The sequence below is a fragment of the Pinus tabuliformis genome, chromosome 9 (genome assembly GCF_031772625.1).
Source record: "Pinus tabuliformis cultivar Carrire ecotype Pingquan chromosome 9, CPIR1, whole genome shotgun sequence".
Classification (NCBI taxonomy): domain Eukaryota; kingdom Viridiplantae; phylum Streptophyta; class Pinopsida; order Pinales; family Pinaceae; genus Pinus; species Pinus tabuliformis.
Genome location: NC_142307.1, coordinates 1,938,226,309 through 1,938,250,675, shown reverse-complemented (window position 1 = coordinate 1,938,250,675; position 24,367 = coordinate 1,938,226,309). Strand labels below are relative to the sequence as shown.

Sequence of the window (24,367 nt, the reverse complement as noted above, 5' to 3'; positions counted from 1 at the left end):
GGCAAAGAATATAATAAAGGCAGTCAATAATACTTTGCACACCACCAACTTGATAAAGGAAGGTGATCCAACATCACTGCTAGATTTGAAAGTCTTGGATAAAAAATGGTAAGCAAAGATGAAAATCCAAAAAGAGGCAATCACAAAATTATCAAAGACCAACTAGGAGGCATATTGGCAATTTTTCGTCAAACCTTGCAGCCAAATTATAACACTAAATTGTTCACTCAATTCAACGCAAAGAATGTTGCCACCTCTTATAGATGCCATCTTGGCAGGACAGGTCAGAATGCAATTCGGGGCACCTCCTCAAGTAAAACCAATGTCCGACATATGCAACCTCAAGGAAAGCTGGCAGACAGCAAAACATCTTCATAACCTCTGGTCATCAAATCACTTTTATTTTTAGTTGCTAGTTAAGAGGTAGCTTATTTGAAACCTCCTCAGATATTTTGTATAATATATTTTTGAAATTTAGTTGGATAGTATTTATACCCTTCTCATGCATTTAGAGAAAGGTCCAAGATTTTATCAAAAAACATTTGCAAAGTATGCACTTTTGTAAGTTTGTAGATGCTTTGATGAAATTATGGAACACGGTCATTACTTTTGAATATCAAACTACTTTATATTGTTGATGCACTAATGTATGCTTGGATAATAATTTGATTGAAGAAAGAAGTTGATCTATGTCACTAGTCAAATGAGAAGAACCACACACACACATATGATACTTTTATCTTGTATGATCAGTTCTGTTTTACTAATTAGTGATAACATTTCATTTCATGAATTATATATGGAGTATGCCCTTTTGTTTATGTGCTAATTGCACTATTGTATGATACTTAGCTGAAAGTGTTTAATTTCATATATGATCATTAAATATATGCGATATCATTTCCACATTTCTTTAATTAACTATTTATTCAAAGAAATTATCTTTATATGTTATCATCTTTGTTTAACACGCAAATGATCTTTATTACCATGTACTAAACATATATCTTTTTCAGATTGCATATCACATAGAATACCCAGGTTTATATTACATTAAGTTAATCAAAGGTTTGCATGTTAGAATAGGTCATTTAGTTATCATTATTCTTATTGCAATCACTTGAAAACCACCCATCATCATTTCCAAACCCACATTGGGAAACTAGTCCCATCATCCCCAGTCGGAGCTACCATACCAAATGGAAAAGGCGTTGTTTTCTAAGGTCCGGACCAGGTGGTTATCCCCCATATTGGAGCAACAAAAATATGAGGTTCCAACAGGTCCGTGGTATTTTGTAGATCCGATCAAGGGAACTATAGTTATGTTCTAATCCAGGGTTAATGGTTGGTTATGGATGCTATGGCATGTATATATATCTATTGTAATATCGAAAGGAACATAACGATAAATCAATCTGGGAGTCTTAGTTTTGGAATCCAGGGGAAAATTTATGTGTATATTTGTTTTATGTGTTATGCTCTCGCTATTGTTTATTTTCTGTTTTTAGAATTCGTATGCAATTAATTTTTATACGGAGTTAAAACCTACAAAATAAACATTGATCTATGATATTATTTTATTTTGTGAGTATAAGACAAATTATTTAACTTTTAATAAATGATCAATATTTCATGTTTGTTGTTTCATTTCTAACATATTATATTATTTTCTTATGATATTATTTTATTTTCCGAATATAAAAGAAGTACTTATTTCATTCTAACTCAGTTGAACAAATTATTTAATCACATTATTTAACTTTTAATAACTTTCATAATGAATCTTTTACGTTTTATTAAATGCATCATCCTTAATTATGAAATCAACATTAAATGAATACTCATTTTTTAACATATTAAACTAATTTATTAAATGCATCATCCTTAATTATTAAATCAACATTTAAATCAAGATTCCTTTCACCATAACATATAATAATAAAGAAAATTCATAAGTCAATCTTATCATCTTCCTTGCCTTTCCCTTTAAACTAAGAATATGCTTGGCATATTGACTCTTCACTAAATCCACTAGTCCATTATCAATAAAAAAAACAAAATTCAACAAACCTCTTTCCACCTAAAGTTCACATATATATGCTTATAGGCAAAAATTTGCTATATATATGAAAATAGTATTTTCCAAACTCAATCTTACCATGTCTCTTCCTTGTATCTACCCCGTTTCCCTTTTCCCTTAAACTAAGAATATGCTTGGCATATTGGCTCTTCACTAAATCCACTAGTCTTATCAATAAATAAAAAAACAAAATTCAACAAACCTCTTTCCACTTAAAATTCACATATATCTGCTTATAGGCAAAAATATGCTACCTATATAAAAATAGTATTTTCCAAACTCAATTTTACCCATGTCTCTTCTTTCCCTTTCCCCTCCCCCGAGTGTTTAATAGACTGGTTGGCATATTGGCTCTTCGTTAAAACCACCGGTACAAAATTTATTTTTGTCCTATATATTTATGATATATTAAAGTGAATGAGAAACATAAAGCAAGCAGAAGAAATCGTAAATAAGCTATCTTTAACATCGTCAAAATTAAAATAATTTCTAATTTTTCTTCTTCTACCGCGGGGATGTGTGTATGTCTTTGGTCAGTTGAGCGTCGTCTACGCATGGGAACCTTCGAAGCGCACAACTCGGATTTTTCTATAATTTCGTAGGTTGTACCTGCAAGATCCGTGATTTAAATTTTTTTTTCAATTTGTAATCCAGGTAGTCGTTAACGTGATTTATTATTATTAAAAATACTATAACAGGTTTAATAGTAATAATAATCGTTAACGTGATTTATTATTATTATAAATAATAATTGAGATGTTAAATATTATTATAGATTATTATTATTAGAAATATTATAACAGGTTTAATAATAATAATATTTGACAAGTTGAATATTATTACAAGTTTTAATATGTTAGAGATAACGTCAAATAATTATAATTGACTTAGCTATTGTATATTCAATTCTGTTATTATTAAAAATATTATAGCATGCTAAAAAAACCAAGAAACCATATTATTGTAAGTTGTAACATTTTAGAGATAAGGTGAAATAATTAAAATTATTTAGTTTTTGTATATTTAATTTTGTTATTATTGAAAGTATTATAGCGCTTTTATTTAAAAATGATTTATATTTAGTGTGAGTTTTTAGATTTTTTGAATTTGTTTGGAAATTTTTGATTTGTGTTATTTAAATTGTTTTTTTTACTTTATATATGATTCACCGAAAAATTTTTAAAGCACTTAAATTGTACATAAGTTATCTGTCAAAACTTGTAATTTATATGAACTCTTGCCAAATTTTAAACCAATTAAACAAGAAAAACCTATCCAAAAATTTCCAAAAAAAATCGCCCTAAAACAACTAACTTAAAAAAACCATGAAATCCAGAATTGCAGAGAACATTATATATGAGATTGTAAATACTGTACCCTTGGGCTGTGGTCAAGGAGATCACTACACCTAGTACACCCACTTCTGTTGGGGGTGTCATTCTGCTACATCAGAAATTGTCAATAGCAATGAGATGGATGCTGCAGAACCTATATCAGAAAATGGAATCTACAAGAGTATCATAAATGAAGATGGAATGGAACAGCCAATTCCGGGGTCATTCTTGTTTCAGCATTCAGAGACCAAGGTACAGTTGATCTTTAATGTTGGAAGATTTTATTTTTAAATTTCAACTTCCTTGTATCACTTCTAATCTCATTAAGATTAGCTGTTGTTTAATGATGGATGACATGTTTTAAAGATTGGCTGTGGTTTAATGACAGATGAAATGTTTTTAATTTACTATGTTCTGATGTTTTTTAAGATCATCAAACTATTTAGTTGCTGTATATGCAGAAATATGGAAGTTGGAAAATTCTGCTCTTAGCTTATCAAACACTTGGAGTAGTGTATGGGGATTTGGGAACTTCTCCCTTGTATGTCTTCCCTTCTGTTAGTATTGAAATGCCAAACGAGAAAGATATATTGGGGATTTTCAGCCTCATATTCTGGACCCTAACATTGATGCAAATTTTTATGCAAACTGTTTTCCCGGCTGTAACCAGTGCCCAATATTTTGAGTTATCCCTGTTCTCTAAGCAGGCTTTTATGCAAACTGTTTTAAGTACATATATATTCGTTTGGGTTCTCTAATATAATTCAGATAGCAATGCTTAAGGCCCATTTCTTTTGTTGTTGTGTGAAAAAAATTGGTCAAATTTATCTTACTCCATTCCAATACATTTGAAAGATTCATAGTTGTTCAGATGGCTATATTTTAACATTAAGTAGAACAGCAATTAGGCTGTCATTCTTGTGCACCACTGGATTCAATTTTAATATGTTACCCAGGTTCTGTTTGCAGGTGGTACTTTTCCAATCTACTCCTTGTTATGTCAAACATGTGAACATTGTTGGGAAAAGTACTGGTGAACAGTCTCGCCGTCTACCCTCGGATGCCAATCTGAAATTTTTCAGTAAAGGACATGTCCTGGATATTTCCTCCAAGACAGCAAATTCTTGAGAAAAGTTCAACTGCTCAAAGAATTTTGCTCATCTTTGTTATGCTTGGCACTAGCATGGTAATTGGAGATGGAGCACTGACGCCTGCAATATCAGGTGCGTCTTTTACCTCTGTAAAAACGTCATTCGTCCATCTGCACTGAACCCTTTTCAAAAGAGTGAAACCAAACCTATTCGGCAGTACCCTTCACAAGAATCGGGACTTGAATGAGAGCATAGTATTTAGGATAGGCTGCCCTTTCATTAAGGAGTGCCACAGTACAGTGAGCTGGGAAATAATTTTTTTTCTCCAGTCTCAGGGGGAGAGTGACGATCAATACAACAATATTCCTGGGAAATCATTTTTTTCTAGGGAGAGTGAGTATCAATACAACAATATTCATGGGAAATCATTTTTTCTCAAGTTTCAGGAGGAGAGTGAGGATCAATACAACAATATTCATGGGAAATCATTTTTTTCTCAAGTTTCAGGGGGAGAGTGAGGATCAATACAACAATATTCATAAGCATGTGACTATTATCACAATATTTCTCATCATCATATCACTTACATGAAATTAAATTTGAATTGGAGAAATAACAACCACTCTGCCTAACCACCAACCACCCAATATAACCCCAATTGACTCATATTACAGTGAGTTTATTCCATCGAAATTGTGTATTTTTGTGTATTTTTCTTCTTTCTTAGGGGTAATGTTGTCTTAGTGGTAATGCCGTCTAGAATAGAGAATCCCAACCAGGGAAGCCTGGTGTCTCGACAATTGTCAATAACCCATTTATGAAATTCGCTAATGAGCCCAGGCCCATCTGGGTAGGGCCTGCCCTCTCTTTGGTGTATGCCAAAGTAAGCTAATAGACTTTAACTATTTTCTTTCAAAAAGCTGGGATCATAATGGAAGGTCTGTAAGGACCTAATAACCACATGGTTATATTTAACCTCGGGTCAAACCAATTCACACTCTTTAAATAATAAGTGAAATTTCCAGTAAAGATTATTATTCGCAATCCTTTTCCAAAAGTAGTCTGTTGGTTTTGAATACAGGATTCAAAATCAAGGTTTAAATATTATTATTCACTTCACTGAAACATAAAATCATTCCTTTGATGCTTTCATTCCAATTATATCTTACTCTTGTTATTTCAAATTTTCGACTTGGGCAGTGCTCTCAGCTATTCAAGGAATCCAGTCAAAGAACCCAAAAATGAGCCAGGGTAAGTATTATATAGAGCAATAATGTACCCTTTGACATACAAAATTATAGCATCTTCGCATTAAACTGTAAAGTCTATATCCTTCAATTCAGAGAGTTGTTCAAACATATTAAATAACAACAAAGTATTTGTATGTCTGAAATATAATTTGTTGCATACTGCTGATTATGGATTCCTTGAAAACCCTGCTAGACATTATAATCCCTAAAATTCTTGACTCTTTTGTACGCAGATGTTGTTGTATTGGTATCAGTTGTAATTCTTGTATTTCTCTTCTTTCTTCAATAGTTCGGAACATCCAAAGTGAGCTTCCTGTTCTCCCCTATAATGGTTATGTGGTTCTCTTCAACAGCCATTATTGGGGCCTATAATATTGGAGCACATTATCCAGGTGTATTCAAGGCATTGTCACCTCACTACATTTTCTATTTCTTTGCTGAAAATCATAAGCAAGGATGGGTGATGCTGGGAGCTGTTTTCTTATGTGTAACAGGTTTGTGCTCAATTCAAGATATTTTATAATGTGTGCCTTAAAACTTTGAATTTGTTTACTTTTTCAAGTCAAAGCAATATCTTTTCTTATGTTGTTAAACACTAATTTCATATCTCACAGTATATATCCTCTAATCACTTGTTAGTAAGAGAGACGTTGCCTTAGCTGGCCTTTTATCTGTCTAAATCAGGTGCGGAGGCCATGTTTGCTGACTTGGGCCACTTCAATAAGAGATCTATTCAGGTTCAAATGATTTCCACAATCAAAAAATTGTTCCATCTAAGTTCTATGGGTGTATCATTGACTAGAATCATCAGAAATTTCTGCTTCTAAGCTCTATGGGTGTTTCTTGGACTAGAATCATAAGAACTTTCTGCTTCTTACTGCAGATTGCCTTTTCTCTGATGGTTTATCCAGCTTTAATTCTCACATATGCTGGCCAGGCGGCTTACTTGATCAAGAATCCAGGACATATAAGTGATACATTCTAGAAGTCAATACCAAATGCTGTGTATTGGCCAATGTTTATCGTTGCCACTTTAGCAGCAATAGTTGCCAGTCAAGCATTGATTTCTGCAACCTTCTCAATTATAAAACAATCAATGGCTCTTGGGTGTTTCCCTCGAGTCATGATTGTTCATACCTCACAAGAGAGCGAGGGTCAGATTTACTCTCCAGAGGTTAACTATGTCCTCATGATTCTCTGTCTTGCTATTGTGGTGGGTTTTAGGGGTGGGCCACAAATCGGCAATGCCTTTGGTAAGTGCTTATTTCTTTGTTTCTTTCTTTTTAAAACAAATGTACCGTATATTTCATTAGTGCACAAAGCAAAAATACTTTATACAATCTTACATTGCCAGCAAAATTAGAGGAATGGGCATTACGTATAAAAGGCAAAGAGGACACGCATGCCTACTTTGGCTCCAACCTTAAGAGAGTTAATGGAATTTTGTGCTGCAGGGGTTGATGTGGATTAGGTCATGCTTATTACAACATGTTTAGTGATCTTAGTCATGCTTGTTATTCGGAACATACAAATTTTATTTATACTATCACTTCAAGAGTGTAAATGGAATTTTGTCTTGCAGGGGTTGCTGTGGCTTGGGTCATGCTTATTACAACATGTTTAGTGACCTTGGTCATGCTTGTCATTTGGAACATACACATTGTATTTATAATAGCATTCTTCCTTTTTTTTTGGCCTTGTAGAAGGCATCTACATGACTGCCATGCTGAATAAAGTGCCAGAAGGAGGTTGGGTGCTCTTTGTAATTTCAGCAGTCTTCCTTGCCATAATGCTCTCTTGGAGTCATGGAAGACAGAAGAAGTACAAATATGAACTAGAAAGAAAAATGCAGATAGAAGAGTTGCGTGCATTTTTGGACAACATGGAGATTTCTCGAGTACCAGGAGTCTGTTTTTTCTGCTCACCATAAGATTTGTTCCTGTGAAGACAGTGCTTTCTAATGAGAGGTTCCAAGTTGCAAAACTTGGCCCGAAGGGTGTGTATAGATGCTTAGCCCAATATGGTTATAATGATGTCCCAAATGTGGAAGGACATGAATTTCTTAATCATGTTATTGGAAGCATAAAAGACCATGTCAGATTAAGTGAACTTTCCTCTCTGGATATTGAAATAGTGGAAGCCAGCAATTTTGGATATGATGATGAACTAAGGGATCTTGACTTAGCCATGAGTAAAGGAGCTATATTTGTCACTGGAAGAACCACACTGAGAACAAGTCCGAATACCAGTGGTTTTCAAAGGTTTGTAATAGACAAGCTATACAGGTTTCTTCAAGATAATTGTAGGTCATCCATTTCAACCTTGAGCATCCCACCTGCCCAACTGTTTCAATTGGGAATGTTGTATGAAATGTAGACCTACTTAAACATTATATTACATCATGCATTGTAAGAATATTATAATACTTTTTCTAATTTTAACACGATTTTGTACATTCTGGTTGTAATGGCTACACTGAGATGTCATTGAAAGTTTGGATCGAAAGTTTAACAGGGATGTTGTTTGTGTTAAGTTGCACAGCAAATTGCAGAGGTCAATAGTTTTGAATTTTTATGGAGGAATTGCAGTTTTTTTCATGTATTAGAAATAAGTAGTTGCTGGTTTCAGTGCCACGAGCAGAGTAACAGTGTATAGGTTTTAGTTGTCTATTCAAGATTACATGCAAATGAAATATGGTTGGAGTGTTTGTGGTTTTTTTTGGGAATGTGGCTGTTTGTTGAAAAATAAACTCCTGCAGATTTCATCCAGTCATCCCATTACCAGCGGCAGCATGTAAATTCAGGTTCACAGCTGTCGAGCCGACATTCAATGGAGCTATGGTCCAAACACAAAGGGTACCCATGTCCAATTGGGAAGTTACTAAGTGCTATCGATCTCAATAGGTAAGTATATCCGAGGAGATTTTGATTGATATAAGTAGATCTAAGATGGTTTTGATTCAATTCTATGGAAGTATATATGCATTATTATAAGTATAAATTTATTTAACTCTGGATTTATAATTAGGTATTCATTATTATTAGCATAGCTTTATTTAATTCTTGATTTATGTGTAGTTATGCATTATTATTAGTATAGATTTATTTAATTCTGGATTATTAAGCTTGGGATGGGGTGACAAATGTGGCAAAGGGGTAGGACATGTCATGCTTCATCTAGCAAATGAGCCAAGAGATGTGGTGTTTGTTGTTGGGGCTTTCGTTTTTGGGGCAAACAATTTTGGCAAGAGAACGGTTGCGCAAGAGATCGCGGGAAAAAAGGAGATGAATGGCCAAAATAGCCAGACACTTAGAATGATTGGGAAAAGACACGCAAAGGAAAGGAAAAGACTGTTATCGCATATTTTGTAGTGACCACCAAAGAAAAATAAGCGTGCAAGAGGGCAGTCACGATGGAGTTTGCAGAGGGTTCCAAAGAAGAATAAGTGCGCTAGAGCTTGAAGGAATCATGGGCGATAAGGGCCAGATCAAGCGAGCATGAACGTAGGAAGCAAATCTATAAAAGTTGAAGGGAAGATAGCAGAAGAGAGGAGATTGGGAGTCTATGTCAAAATGCTGCCGTTGTGTGGCTCGAAGGACCCATTGTTGCTTATGATCTCTTTTTGAACTCCATGGTGTAATCTAATCCCGTAGTGTTTGGCATTCTTATTTGTGGCGAAGAGCTTGATATGATGTAATGATATAATGATATGTTTGTTAATGAAATGGAGTTGCGGGAATGCTCGGTGTGTTGGAACTATGATGGAATGCTTGCCCCTTTTAAAATATTTAAAAATATAAGTTAGAATGTGCTCTATTGTTTCTATTTATATTATGGATCTGTCATTTTTGTGTATTAGACGATTGTAGATGAAAGACTTGTAATATGACTGCATAAAATGGATTATCTATTGCACTATTCTTTGATGTCATATCGTGATCCCTTATTTTGCTAAGTCTCGACACGCCTTGAGCGAGATGCCTATATTTCTGATTAAACGAGGTGAAAGTGCCACTGCAATGCTAGATACCGAAGACCACTTTTGTTGGCACCCTGTGTCTGAACCTAGGGTCTAACTCTGTTAAAATTTTAAGCCAACAAATGGTTTCGTTGTCGAGACCTTGAGTGTTTTGAAGGGATTTGGACCATGATACCAAGGATCCTTAGAGGAGATCTTCAAGATTTGTGGCCTGAGCAGATTGATCGATTTATTTTCCAGCAAGCGCAACTATGCCATAAGAATTTATAGTAGGTGAGGGAGGAAGTTTTGTATGTTGGACCTGCCTATGACCAATAAGAAATATTCTGGTGCAAGTTCCCTTAAGAACATAATTGGTTGCGGCGACTGTAGATAAGAGGGGTAGCTAGAAATCATTGTATATCTCCTCATACCTAGACTACAACTGATTTAGCTGAGTTGCATAAGCTAGATACATAATTGACAGGAGCTGTTAATTTATGGGTATAAGCAACTCTAGAGAATTATATTATTGAGTTTGTTGCAGAAGACCATTTATCTTTTTCCAAAGTTGAATTTGTGTTCAAATATGGGTTGCGGGGAAAGTTGTTGAAGGAAATCACCCTTGGGATTAAAGTTTTGATGGTAGAAGAAACTTAACTACCATTCCAAGAGAAGACAATGGTTGCTTAAAACTTTAGGTAATAGGTGTAGGATTTAGGGGAGCAATGTTGCCTGGTTGCAGAAGATGAAGATGTTGTTGCGGTGGATGCAGATGAATTGTGGAAGGCTCGAGATTTGAGGGCACAGAAGAGGGTGCAGATAGCTGATAAATGGCAGGAGAAAAATTTGCATGAGATATGAAGGCGACAAAGGGAACTACACCAAATAGGATAGGTGTTGAGTAGTCCAATGTTGCGGGAAGGACGATCAAATAGGTTGTGTAGTTGCAGTAACTGGAGGGTAGTAACAGGGTGAGTCCTAGCCAAATAGGAGGGGATGGAACCATCACCACGGGACAAATGGAAGGAAGTAGCGGAGATTTCCATGTACCTGAAAGAGTAACTATGCCAGATAAATTAGGGCCTACAATCAGAATAGTGAACCAGGACAACCCAACAACACAGGTAGTACATACCCTAACCTCCCCCTGGTACGCTTTCAAGATCCTGCTCATATTAATCTCAAAGTTAGCTAAAGTTATAAAAGTTTGGAAGGTATATAGTACATATACAACTAGTGCTTCTAATGGTGGTGGTAGCAGTTCTCACTCAAATTCTTTTGGGTCTTCACAACCTGGTTCTCAAGGGTTTATACTCATATCATATGGTCAATCTATGATGGCCAATAACGTAGCAGGTTCATTCACTCAATACCCTGATTTTTTGGGGCGAGGGAATGAAGATGTTGAACAACATTGGTATTTGTATGAAGCCATATGGAGAGCTCGAAAAACGTCAGATGCTACTAAACTTATTGAATTCCATAGTACCGTAAGGGAGAGAGCACTCAAGTGGTTTACTAGATAGTTTGTTATGCATCAAAATCCTACCATTGATGAGGTTCAGTGAGAATTTGTTCAAGAATTCAAACTTCCACAAACAAATCAACAAGGATTGTCTGAGTTGTGGGATATTAAACAACATGAAGGGGAAACTACATGGGAGATGATGCAATGATTTAAGGATGCTATTGGTAAGTTAAGTTATCTTATTGATCCCAACCACCAGCGAGATTGGTTTATTAAGGCCTTGTTGCCATTAACTCGGACACCTTTAACTCAACAAAAGATTGACACTCTACAAGATGCACTGGAGCAAGCTACACAGATTGAGGCTATGGCAAGGTATCTTCATGAGCATTGAGGAGGATTTGTTTCCAATGATATTTCCCTTCTTGGATTACAACATAAAATTGTTGACCTAACGGAAAACTTAAAAGATATGCATTATGCACAACCTATACATCCTCAAGTGTGGTGAACTAGTTGCCATGTTGAATGACATCATGCTATGGAATGCCCGAGGTGGAGAGGTCTGGGAACATCCTGCATGCCTATGGGTCCAAATCCACCCTTGTTTATTGCTAGAGTTGTGCAAGTCGGTACAAATGGCTTATACCAAGGTCGTACTCAATTCCATGCTTTCCCCAATAAAAAAAGTACATCTCTGATTGAGTACTGTGAAATACATCGTATGTATGGACACCTCCCCTATCTCTGTCCTGTCTTACAAAAATATTCAAATGTTCCAAATAATGTTTTCTGTGAATTTTGCGGATCATTGACTCATCACATAGATCAGTGTAGAGCTTGGATGATTTGCTGATTGGCTTGATCATTTTTCATTTAGAGTAAACGAAACACCTCAAGGCTGAGGAGGTGGAGGAACAACAGGGGGGGTGGGGGGGGGAGGGGGAAGAACTGGAGGAAGAAGTCTAATCTGATGCTATAACTGTGACTAAGGAGGACATGTTGTTTGCGACTGTCTATTACACAGAAGGCCTTGGTGTTCTCAATGCAGAGTAAACACACACACAACAAAGCACTGTCTTGAATTGATCACTAGGTGGGAGGAGCGTAATCGATAGAGAGGAGAAAACTTAATTAATGTAGAGCCTCAGGAACCTAAGCCAGTTCCAATGTCAAATATTAATATAGTTACTAGAGGAGGAAAAATAACTAGAGCAAACTCGATTGTCCTTGAACAAACAACGTTAATCATACCTGCATCACCTAAAATATTTTATGACTCCAACCAGCAAAAATAATATTATAGCTGGGACACGGTAGAAATTTTTAAGCAATTGACACCACCCTATAACCCTCAAATGGAACCACCAGAACAATCAAAATGAAGGAGCCCAAGGTTCTCACAAGACATGCCCCAACTTGTAATGGAATGGTTTAAATTATTTTTACAAATTATGAGTGATGAAAAGATGTTGGGGTAGTTGTGCAAGAAACTTAAGACTGTTTTTAAGGACGGAGAGCTCTCAGAGGGACTTATCTCCACAAAATTACCCAACAGGCACTCTAGACCAGTTCGATGAAATAAGAGAAGGACTAGAAGGGAATTCCATGTCAATGCTTAGATTGCAGGATTCCAAATTAAGGATTCTATGCTAGACTTGGGCTCTGATGTTAACATCCTACTAAGAAAAACTTGGGAAGCTCTCGGGAGACCAAAACTGACATTCTCCCTAATTCAATTGTAGATGGCCAATCAATATTGTATTCTTCCCATTAGGATTCTAGAGGATGTTGAAGTGGATATTGTACGGGTAAAAACATATGCAGATTTTGAATTGATAGACAATATGGGAGATAAGGACCCCTATCCCGCATTGTTGGGGATAGATTTGACCTTTGAGAAGTACATTTTTATTAATCATAAATTGGAGACAATGACTTTTGAGGTAGATGGAGTCAGAGTGATTCAACCATCGGATCCTTATCAAGGTCCCCAAATTTACAAAACTTGTTGACGACAGAGAAGAACCTAGTCTTTTGGATAAGATATATTGGCTCATTGTAGGGAAAAGAGAAGATTATATCAATCCCACACCCAATGGTTCTATTAGTTGGAGGAGCATTCAAAGCGCAAAGGTCGGTTCAGATGTTGCATGGGATGATTGACAATAAGGAGATTCACTAGTTACATTCTATACAATGCACAATTGTTCATTGTGCTTGATGGATTGGTATGGAGAATTGCAAGAATGAGTGGAATAAAGAAGGATTTCCTGAAAGACTATGGGTACATCTATTTATTCATACCTTGGGAACATTCCCTCAGGCCTGGTATCTCAAGGAGGAGATGAAAAGATAGACAATTGCATGGGAACCAATGATAGCGCAATTTTCTAGTGATTTTTCATTTTTAGATGAAGACAAAAAGATTGCGAGAGTCTTGGAAGTAGTCAAAAGAGTTTTGTTCCCCACAAGGAAGCCTATTGAAGATTATATTGACCAAGATATTTTTGAGCACATATATGAATCAAAGTTTCATGAAGATGTTGCTTGCAGGAAGGTGAATCTAGACTCCAATGATGATAATTTAGAAGAATTGAGGCATTTGTCCTTCAAAGAGTCTGAAGGGGAACGAGATATAAAGGATGGTCCTATTGCAGATGCTTTGCATCTAGAGCCACTCAAGTTGCAGAAAACATAATATTGGCACTGAAGAGAAACCTAAGCTAACTTTTATTAGAAATTACTAGGATGAGAATACTACCAAAGAAATCTTTGACCTACTAAAAGAACATAAAGATCTTTTTCCTACATTAGTTGCAGAGATCAAGGGCATTAAGGGAGATTTAGGAGAAATGGAAATTGTTCTGAAGTCAGATGCAAGACTAGTGAAACTCGGCCTTACAAATTGAATCCTAAGGTAAAGGAGAAAGTAAAGAAGGAAATATAGAAGATGCTAGCAGATGGACTTATTTTCCCTATTCATGAAGTTGAGTGGGTTAGTCCCATTGTAATTTAGGATAAGAAGGATTCAAATGATATTCAAGTTTGTGTGGATTATCGAAGCATTAATAATGCATGTGTGCACGACTTGTTCCCTACTCCTTTCAATGATGAAGTCTTATACAATTTTGTTGGAAATGAGGCCTACTCCTTCACTGACGATTTTCAAGATTGTCAGGTGTGTATTGTAAAAGAGGATAACTGCAAAACTACATTCATGACTGAGTGGGATTCCTATTCCTACCACATGATGTCATTCAGCCTTAAAAATTCTCCAGTTGTTTTCTCAAGAATTGTTATTACACCCTTCCAAGAGAATATCCATAAAAATTTAGAAGTTTATATAGATGACTAGACGGTATACAACCTTTCAAAAAATCATTCCAGTCTCTTGTGGGTAATGTTTAATCATTGTTGGCAGTTGCAAATTTCTTTAAATTTGAAAAAGTGTATCTTTGTTGTTCCCTTCGGTACTCTTCTTGGCCACATTGTTTGCAAGGATAGAGAATGTGTAGGCCCAACCAAAGTCACAATTATTTTGAATATGCCGCTACCAACTAGTGTTAAGCAGTTGTGTTCAATGTTGGGACATACGGGTTATTAACGCTAGTTTATTCGCAACTACGCCTTAATCACCGCTCCTTTGGAAAAGTAGTTGAAGAAGAAAGAACGTTTTGTGTGGGATGTTGGATGTGATACTGCATTCTATACTTTGAAGGAGAAACTTGCCATTGCTCTGATCCTAGTCTACCCAGACTTAAATAAGGAATTCCATGTCCATATAGATGCCTCTGGGATTGCTCTAGGTGCCATTCTGGCTCAACCAGGAGAAGACAACTTAGATCATCCTATCTACTTTGCCAGCAAAGATTTCTCTACAGCTGAAAAGAACTATACAACCACAGATAGGTAGGCTCTTGCTATGGTGTATTCTCTTCAGAAGTTCAGGCACTATCTACTTGGAGGACCTTTTAAATTCTTTACTGACCATTCTGCGCTAAAATATTTGGGGAATAAATTTGTTTTGGAAGGACATGCATATGGATTCTAGTGTTTTGGGAATTCACCTTCGATATTATTATCAAACCAGAGCGAACTAATGTAGGGCCTAACCAACTTTCTCAATTAGAGTCTGGGAAAGCAGGAGGATCAGCGGGCGACCAGTTGCCTAATGCAAACTTATTTCAAGTTGAAGTATTTCCTTTTTATCTAGAAGATATCACCATATTCCTTTCCACTGGTAAATGCCCTGATAATTACACAACAACTCAAAAGAAACATATGGTGGTCCAGGTTGCACATTATCAACTCATTGCACGCCAATTATATAAAATGGGACTGGATCACATTTTACAATGATGTTTTTTGAATCATGAGAAAGAAGATGTTTTATGGGAGCATCATTCTAGGGTTGTGGGAGGTCATGTAGATGGAAAAGCCATTGCTAGGAAAGTTCTTCAAGTTGGGCTTTGGTGGCCAACTTTGTTCAAGGATGTAAAAGAATATGCTAGGAAGTGTGATTTTTTCCAGCTAGTTGGTTGGTCATCATAGCGAGACGAGCTTTTGCTACATCTTGTTTGAGCACTTCAAGCTTTTGAAGTGGGCTATTGATTTTTTGGGTCCCATCAATCCTCCTGCGAGGCATTATCATGCCTGATATATTATCACTACAACAAACTACTTAACTCGTTGGGCTGAAGTTGTAGCTGTCAAGGATTGTGCCACAAATACTCCTGCTTGGTTCATTTTTGAGCATATTATTACCAGATTTGGGTGTCCTGGGAGCCTTACTAGCGATCAAGGGTCACATTTCATTAATGAGACTATTGATATGTTGCTATAGAATTTTATGATTCAGCACCATAAGAGCAACCCCTATATAGAGAATTTTTCTATATAGCATGCATGGTGATGCTGAAGTTCTTCATTGTAGGTGGTTAGTTGGTCTTATTGTTCACCCTAGCTCCGATGTTAAGTTCTTATGCCTCTCAACCAAATTCTCGTCCTCACATGTTTATTGTTTATAGTCATCGCATTTTAGCCATGACCTATGTCACTAAGCCTATTGTTTCTTGAGGAGCCTCATATTCTTGTATTGTAGAAATGGAGAATATTCTTGGTAAATATGAAAAAGCCTCGTTGGTCAACAATGATCCAGGCAACTCATTTCAAGTTCTTGCACTCAAGCCTGAAGTTTTTATGAAATCCTCAATGGAGTAGGGTGGTAGTAGTTCTTCCCAAGTTAAATTGGAGTGTAGGACTTTGCAGAAGTCTACGTTGATGACTCTACAAAAACTGCATGTTTTTGGTACCACTAGAGCAGTTATGAAGTGCACAAAATTCCTTATCAATTTACTGCACGGTGGATCTTTGTGGCTTGACAAAGAATACCCTATACATGTTAATGATATTTATAGTTTGACAGGATTGTTGATTGTTGGTGCAAATGTTTCCTCCTCTTTTGAGAATACTTCTAAGCAGAGTAAGAAGGGTGACAATAATTTCTACACTAAGTATGGTACTCAGCAAGGGGGGCAAGGTGTTATTATTGATATGATAAAAAAAGCCCCAGATAAGGCTTGCATGTCATATTATCGTTGGAAATATTATGTGCAATTACACCAAGGGTGAGTGCATATTATATTTCATCTCTGTTGCTGAAGCCTGCAATCGTGGTGAGCAGTTGAATTGTTGTAGCTATTTGTTGAACAAATTATTTGAAGCTTGTGAGGATGTCTATAAGCGGACCACATATTTTATTTATGGATACCTACTAATAGCTATTTCCATGATGAAATGGTGCACACCCAAAGGGAGATAACCAACTCTAGTATTAGATGATGAGCCATTAGCAATGCTTATATCCCATGGAGAGCATTAGGTGATCCTAACAGTAAAGAAATTAAAAAGGAATCTTTCGCTAATTGGTACACCAAGTTGGTGAGCATCACAAATAATATCACTTGGGTACCATGACCGATTCTAGATGAATACTCACACTCTATTTGGTTTGGCACCTACCGTGGCACCAACTATGTTCAGCCTAAAGTTGTCAGTGTTGAGACCTTCCATATGAAGTTGTCACTTGTCTACATTTTTAAAGAAGCCTTTCACAATGAGATCCTCTCCTAGGCAAGAATCCTTTATGAAATCTGGGATGGAAAACATATTTATTCATTTGAAGGTCACGTTTTCCACCTAGGGAGATCCCTTCACCGTCCAGGGTGTGTCCAGGAAGCGCATAATCGAGGAGGCGCTTAATCTCGTTTTAAAGAAATTCAAAGAGTCCATTTTCTCCGCTCGAAGAACTCTGGAAGATTTTAGTCCCTTGGTAAGTTCCATACCTTCCTCTTATGATGTTCACGCTAATGGTCATGTTAGCACTCACTTAATCAGACCATTGCCCTTTTCTTTTGCTACCATGGACCCTACTTTTGTCGCCCAACTGACAATGCCAAATAATTTTGACTTTTCTACCCTTTTTCCATCTATGACTCACAATAATCCACCCCATTGCCATTCCTAGATTGTAGGTCTCACGGATGAGGAGCCCCATGGATTTATTATTGGGGCTTAGATAATTGAAGAACCCATTCATTCTCAATTTGAAAACTCTCCCCTATCCCATAACCCATCATTACTTACAACATCCTCGTCTTCTACCATCTTTGACATTCCGCATACAAGCAACCCTCCCATTGTTGAGACTGAAATAAAAGTTGATTGTAATTCATGATATTACTGAGAAAACCCCTAATATATCAGATGTGCATACTACTCTTATTGTTACTATCTTTGTACCTACACCCAATACCTTTCCTTTGAAACTAGGCCCGTAAGTTTTAGTAGCTCAGATTGTGCAGCTCAGCCAAGACCCTGACCGGTGCCACAAAGTCTTCGGCATTATGGTACAAACTTAATCTTGTTCCTTTATTACCGTCACAGACAGTCAATGAGATTTGTACCCAACTTCACAAGGAGTAGAGCCAAGAATGTGACACCTCCCCACAGGGTCATTCTAAGAATTCTATGGGTAGTGTCTAGCCTCTGCAAGCACGATTCCCTTTGCTTAGTACTTTGTTATCTAGTGATCTTCAAAGCTAGTCCTCTTTACAATTCCTCAATTTTATTCAAGTTTTTTCTCATCAGGCGAAAGCCCTGCATAATTCTTTAGTATCTAACCATGAAAATCAACAACAACAAATCCTTGCTAAAATAGTCGAGCGGGACCAATTGCTTCATGAAAAATAAGAATCAGAGCGCTAGATCGAAGATATTATGATAAATTTCAGAAGTTATGGCCAACCATTAGTGAAGTGGTCCCTAATGAACCTGTTATCACCCTAAGAAACTCTAGTAGGTTGTCTATCAGAGATGCTCGGGAACATTACAAACTCAACAAAATGTTGGATAAATGGTGGATGAATGAATGAAATGCTGCATATTCAAGCTAGATAACTACTTCTACTGTGATTGACCATAGACATGGGTGAACACCCTCAGACTACAAGGCTTTAGACCACCAATTACTCATAGTTTTAAAGAAAATGTGATGATGGAGAACACTGATCACACCAGCAGATACACAGAACCCTGTGATGGCCGGATGCAACCAGTTAAAAGGTCTGTAAATCTGTTTTTTAATACACAGACAAGATGACAACTCTCTGGAATTAAAATAACAGAAACCTGCGAACAAATTCAATGATACCTACTAAATCCTAACACAGAGGTAGGATGATAGCCTCTCTAATGCTAAACATTAACAACACATGAATAACTACAAAATAGGCACAACCTGGAACAAGAAGAAGAAGTGGAAAGTGAGAAATTAACAACAAAAGAAGCTTGTATTAGCTGGAAATGAAGACCAGAAGCTGCAGGTATCATAGTAGTTACAGTCTCCAGAAGTTGAAGCTTACAACAGAATGCCACTCATCAACCTGATTACATCTTTCTTCTGGGTATATATTGAGGTTGGATACAAAATTGCTCTGCAGACTCATGCGCGAAGGGGTCATAACTGACCACCAACTGCATTTACAAACTATTATGGGCCTCTGATACATTCTGATTGTTTTAATTAAACAATTTGACATTCTCTGGTACTTTTTTGTACTCCTTGAACAGGTGGAATGTTTCATGAATAAATTTCCATAACTGTTGAATGAATCCAACTGCTCGAGGCAATACCTTCCCATCCTTGACCGTGTTGTTCTTTGAATGAAGTTGCTGAGGATTAAATGTGCAGATTGCTGGGTCATTGCCTCCTTCCTTTTCTGGCAACAAAGAGGAGTGGGGAGTGATAGAGGTAGTATGGTTGGAGCAGGCTGAGCAGAAGATTCAATCTCAACCGTTGGATCCACAGATAAACGACGAAGATCAATAGATCAGGAGTTAGCAGGCAGGCGAATGTAGGCCATTGGATCGCGAAAATGAATAGTGGATATTGCATCGGAGGAGCTATCGGGAGGTGGACGATTGGGGTTAACGAGGGCCGTCAGATCCGGGCGCGGTAGATCCAATGGTGATCGCAAGCAAAAGATACGCACACGTTAACGGGCGGGGGGTCGGCGGTTTCGTGGGTGGGAAGTTTCCTCGCACCGCTTTTCGGCAGAGGGTGGTATTCATACCGCGGGGTGCGATCCGGTTATATCGTGCCGCGTGGCAGATAGGTCCGGCGGGAAACCGCCTTCCCCGCTGCTTAACAGATGCACAAGTTCCAGTGGCGGGAGAAGCATATGGCGTTGGATCGCAGCGACAGACGATCGGAGGGTTCAGGAGTAATGCGCATGTTTATTATATGATGTGACAAGCAAGGGGTGGGCCCGGGATTTATTAAAGCTAAGGGTTATGAATTATATTATATGCGCGGCTATATGAACCAAGGTTAAGAATTAAGTGCCCGGGAATAAACATATAAGGTTTATGCGGGGTTTAAAAGGCTTTCAGGCTTTTATAAAGGGTAACAAAGTTTATAAAGGGTTTAGGTGGGGTTTTATATAAAATGGAAGAATGAGGTTCATAGAAGAAACAGAGACAGCGGAGGCTAAGAGGGTGTGAGGAAACTGAGAGAGGAAGGAAGAAGAGACTGCTGCGAGCTCCTTTAAGCACCAACAACACTGCCAAGCTGTCCTTGACCCTAAAAAATGCTCAAACATGTAGCAGAGCTAACACTGGCTCCTTCTAGGGATGAGATCCTCCCTGTGAGATCTCAAGAACCTACAGACCATCGCCTTTCCAGCTGAAAACAAGTTAACCAAAATTCCTAGTGTTCCATTGGGCATGGAGTCTACTACAACTATACTAAAGCTGAATAAAACACAATGTTTACAACTTTTAAGGCCCAAAGACCCTAAAACACATAAATTTTCAGAAAACACCCATTGATTGGGCCATCAAAAACTGCTTCTCCCCCCATACTTTTCAGTATGAAGGTGTTGTTCCCTTGAGCCTGTGAAATGATGAAAGGCCCTGTCCAGAAAGCATCAAATTTCCCATGGTTGCTTTTCTTTTCCTTCAATGCATCCCATTTCAAAACCAAATCACCAATCTGAAAATTATTTGTTTTTGCCTTTTTGTCAAAGGCTTCCTTGATCCTTTTTTGATGTGCTGCAGCCTTTTCAACCAGTTGTTCTCTAATCTGATGTATTTCTGCTATATCAGTGATCCTCTTTGCCATTTCTTCTTCCTCATCCTGCTCTGTTTGAAGGAATTTTTCCATAGGGAGAATTAGTTGAATTGGGAATACAACATCAGTGCCATACACCAGCTTGAAAGGAGAATTCCCTGTGGATTTTTTAATGGTCACTCTGTTAGCCCACAGTGCATACCTGAGCTTTGAATCCCAATTCTTTTATTGTCCTCTAACATCTTTTTAATTATCCTTCTCATACTTTTATTAGAGGATTCTGCTAGACCATTTCCTTGAGAATAGTATGAGGTGGAATGAACAAGGTTAATACCCATTGAATCACACATTTCCACCAATTCTTTTGCCCTGAAAGCTGCTCCCTTGTCTGTGACCAGTTTATGTGGACAACCAAATCTACTGAAGATATTTTCTGTCAAAAACTTCATGACCACATTATGATCAGCCTTCCTTGTAGGGACTGCTTCAATCCACTTTGTGAAATAATTAGTGGCTACTAATATCCACCTGTGCTGGCCACTGGAATGTGGATTGATTTCTCCAATAAAATCCAAGCCCCACTGCTGAAAAGGTCCTTTTGCATGTATTGGTTTTAGGGGCAGGGACTTCAACTGTTGTTTTCCTTCAAATCTTTGGCACCTGTCACAAGATTTAACAAAAACAAAAACATCAGAAAATAAAGTGGGCCAATAGTACCCAGCTCTGAGAATTTTATGGGTTGTGGTCTTCCAATAGTGGTGCCCTCCACACATGCTGTTATGAAACTGCTGCATAACTTCTTTTGACTGATCTTTCTCTAGACACCTTAAAAATACTCCTGATGGATCCCTCCACTAGAGCAGATTTTCCATAATGAAATACTTTGCTGCTCTAAGTTTTAAAGTTCTGGCCTGACTTTGAGTAAATCTTGAAGGGATCTCTAGCTTCAGCAAGAAATTAATTATTACAGCATACCAGTTACATGAAGCTAGACTCTCGGCCACTGACTGCTCTCTCTCTGTTTCAACTATTTCTTCCTCTTCTGCCTGACCATTTTCTTCCATAATGCACAGGAAATAAATATCTAAAGACCTGCAATTTTCTTCAGCCAATAACTTGGCAAGATCCTGACCTCTGACCAGCTTTGTGGGCTTCATCTCTATATTAAATTCTATCATTTTTGCAATCCACTTTGCCCTTCTTCCATCAACATCAGGTTGTGTCAAGACATCTTTAATTGTAGTAGAGGGTACATATTCTATTATCTTTGAATGCAAGATATAAATTCTGAAGGCTTTTAAGGATTTGATAAGAGCATATGCCTGTTTTTCTATAATATCATACCTTAGTTCAGCATCCCTCAAGTTCTTGCTGAAAAATGCTATTGGATGTTCTGAACCTTCTTCATCTGCTTGCAATAAAACCACTGCAATGGTGTCTTCAGAGGCAAAAGAAAATATATGGAACTCCTTGTTGTAATTAGGGCCGCTTAATGTGGGAGCCTCCATAATAGCCTTTTTAATAGACTCAAATGATTGTCTTGCTGTATCGGTCCATCTTACCTCTTCTCCTTTCTTCAACATGGAGGTAACATGCTTAACTAGTTCTACAAAATTTGGAATAAACCTCCTGACAAAGTTAATTTTACCCAGAAAGGACTGGATATACTTCTTTGATCTTGGGACAGACAACAATTGTATTGCTTTGACTCTTTTTGGGTCAATCTGAACACCTACAGCAGACATAATATGTCCTAACAGCTTGCCTTCATTTAAAGGAAATTGAGATTTTTTGGGATTGACTGATATTCCAAACCTTCTGCACTTCAAAAACACTCTTTTCAAATGCTGCAAATGATTTTGATGGCTGTTGGAGTACATTGTTATATCATCAGGGTAGATAAGCACAAAATTTTCCTTCTCTCCCACAAATGCTATATCCATAGCTCTCTGAAAGGTAGCTCCAACATTCATCAATCCAAATGGAATTTTGGCATACATAAAAGTGCCCCAAGGAGTGGTAAATGCAGTCTTTTCTTGATCATCTGGGTGCACAAAAATCTGATTGAAGCCTGAAAATCCATCCAAAAATGACATCACTTTAGCTCCTGAGACCTTTTGCAACAAGTGCTCCATCTTTGGCAAAGGATAGTTGTCTTTCTTTGAGCATTTGTTTAAATTTCTGAAATCAACACACAGTCTGATTTCTCCACTCTTCTTCCTCACCACCACTAGATTAGCCACCCATTTTGAATATCTGAGAGGAACAATGATCTGGCAGCCAATAATTTCTTAATTTCTTTTTCAATCAGTGGAAGAAGCAAATAATTTATTGGTCTCAGCTTCTGTTTGCAAGGAATAGTGTCTTTTTCCAGAGGGATTTTATGCTGAATTATATTCTTATCATAAGTTTTTCAGGTCACTATATTCCCAGGCAAACACATCAGCAAATTGCCTCATTAAATTGCAGTATTCAGCACTTTGGTTAGCAGACAAATGAGTGGAAAAATTCACATATTTAGGCTGACCTGGACTTCCTATATCATGCTTACAGACTGCAGATTGGTCTTCTTTTTGGGTAGCTTTGTAGGGCATGCCATTCTGGTCAAACAATCTTTCAAGAGGAATTAGACCCTTAGGAATGTGGTTACTAGGAAGCTGGACAATGCTGTCTTTACCAATTTTACTTCTAAGCTGGGACTGGGGGTTTTCTTCCAAGGCATCATTCTCTTGGTCAATTTTCATCTCAGAAAAATCATCAATGACTTGCAAGAACCTACTCAACTCATCATCATCATCAAAAAATTTCTAATGGTGGACATTATCAGGCAAGGACGGTTTGTACATCATTTGGACTTCATAAACTAGTCTGGGAGGCATAGGAGGTATAAATAGACTAGCAGAAGCAGCAAGGGAATCATCAAGATGATTTTGGGCTCTAGGAATGTATGAAATATAAAAAAAATCAAAAGAATCTCTGATTCTCCATACCTCATCTCTGTATGCTTTTAGCCTTAGGTGCTTTGATTGAAAAGTTTTATTTATTTGCTGAATTATCAGATCAACATCTCCAAATACCTTCAGATTCTTAATTCCTCTGTCTTTTGTTGCATTAAGGCCCAATATCAGTGCTTCATATTCGGCTATATTGTTTGTCACTTGAAAAACTAGCTTAAAAGACAGTTGAATGCTCTCTTTCTTTGGAGATACTAGCACCACCCCTGCTCCTGCAGTTTCCCTAGAACATGCTCCATCAAAGAACATCTCCCAAACTTGACCTCCTTGCTCTTGCTCGGCTTGAACTGTTGGTTTCCTGAGCTGCATTTCGGCTTTCTGAGATTCTTTTATTTGAAGAATACATACTCCAAAATCAGTGTCCACTGCATATATGGGATGATTTGTAGGATTCTTCTCATCACTGATGATATATGCCAACTGTGCTTCTCTATATAACCTCCTGCTCTCTCCTCCAAAAACTGGTACAGTTGCATAAGAAAGATCATTTTGTAATGTCCCACCTAGCCTCTTAATCCACCCTCTGGACAACAGC

General features: G+C 37.3%; 1 pseudogene; it reads left to right on the top strand.

Annotated features, from left to right (window-relative positions):
- The first annotated feature begins 3,517 nt into the window (after positions 1-3,517).
- LOC149156718 (potassium transporter 26-like) lies at positions 3,518-8,140 on the top strand (annotated as a pseudogene).
- Positions 8,141-24,367: the final 16,227 nt, after the last annotated feature.